Genomic DNA, 1815 nt, shown 5'->3' with positions numbered 1-1815 from the left:
TGGCATGGACGCGACGGCGGAGGGCGAGTTCGTCGCGACGGCAGCGGAGGTGGCGACGTGGGTCAGCCCACCGGCTGCGGTGGCGGCGGCGCCGGATTCGGCCATGGCGGCGGCGGAAGGCGGGGGGACGGGCGGGCGGTCGCGAGCGGGAAGGCAAAGGAACTGGCAGTTGGTCATTTCACGGGCGGCCGTGGTTTTACACCACTTGTATCTCGTGATGTATATTTGCATCGCAAGGTGTTGAATTATACATCATCGGGAGGCGAGGTCCAATTTCTCTTTTACATATGGATAGTCTGTTGTAGCAGCGCTTTCTATTCTCAAAGCTTTAAAAGTTAGTTATTTTTACATATGAATCGTCTATTAAAGATGCTCTAATGCTGAAACCTTGTGCCCTCCGAGCTTCAACCAGGCTACGGCAGGTGGACAAGGTACGACGGCGCTGATCAACAAGTAACAAGTTGTACGTTTTTGCTAGAACCAAGACTATGGGTGCCACAACGGCTATGGTGGAGTTACCACCGGCGTGTTTTTTTCTACAAACCATGTACGGATTTTCTGCGACCCGGGTCGACGGCGACAACACTTGCCTGCAATCATTTTCGATTTTGCTACTATCAGCGTCATTGTTTGCTACATGCCTCACAACTTAGCTGCGACGTGCAGCGACGGCGGCGACTTTTTTGCTTCGACTGCCGCTGATTTTTGCTACATCCATTCATGGATTAGCTGCAACCAGCAACAACGGTGACTACGATCTTTTGCTGCAACTATGCTTCGATTTTGCTACCACCGGCAAAGATTTTCGCTACATCCATGCATTTGCGCCGGGGCATTGCGACGACGGCGGCGCAAGGAATGTTGCAATCGCATTTACCGGATGCTGGAACCGCAATGGGAATTTGCTGGAACCATGGGCTAACAGAAACTGGACCCCGCGAACACGAGCTCCCCGGCGATGACCATGACCAAGCGGGGGGTGTTGTGGTTGCGGTGGAGAAATGTTGAAACCATGGCCCGCAAATGCTGGAAGCGGCTGCCAGTTGTTGGGATATAACTAATGAATATAACCCACCCAGGAGGGACCGGGTTATGCCCATGGCGGTTTACCAAGTTGAAGCCCATGAAGACGTGGAAGATGGCGATTTACGAAGGAGACTTATTAAGAGGCCCAAAGCCCAAAGGCGGGTTAGGGCCCATAAGTGTAAACCGTCATATGTGTATGACTTATATTGTAAGATATGCGGGGTTAGATACCGAGCCGGACACGTTTATGAGCCGGCCGGGATTCTGTAAGCCGCGGGGCGTCAACCTATGTATATAAAGGGACGACCCGGCGGCGGTTTAGGACAAGAAACAACAGATCGAAAGCCAGGCCAAACGTATTCGCTCCCTGGTAATCGAAACCCTAGCAATACCACCTCAAACTGGATTAGGCTTTTACCTTCACCATAAGGGGGCCAAACCAGTATAAACTCCTCGTGTTCTTTGTCCCGTTTAACCCCTTTAAGCTAACTACGTCGCAATGGCTCCACGTCTAAGTCCTTTCACTAGGACATCTGTCGTGACAATTCCACGACACCAGTGCTACGAGCAAGCTGCGAGTGTTTGCATGTGTCGATGGTCGGCGGCGACGGAATTGCTACGACTTCATCGCCCAGCTGCGGCGACGATGACAGTGGCTAGCTGTGATCTACGGGGGTGGGTGCGACGAGGTGCAACCTGTTGTGAGGTCAATGGCCGACGAGTGGGTGGCCCGCGATGAGGTGCGGCGAGGGACGGATGGAGGGGGCAGTAGGAGAGCGCGGCGCCTCG

This window comes from Triticum dicoccoides, chromosome 3B (assembly GCF_002162155.2).
Source record: "Triticum dicoccoides isolate Atlit2015 ecotype Zavitan chromosome 3B, WEW_v2.0, whole genome shotgun sequence".
Lineage (NCBI taxonomy): Eukaryota > Viridiplantae > Streptophyta > Magnoliopsida > Poales > Poaceae > Triticum > Triticum dicoccoides.
The sequence above is the reverse complement of the archived record's forward strand: the minus strand, read 5'-3'. Positions refer to the sequence as shown.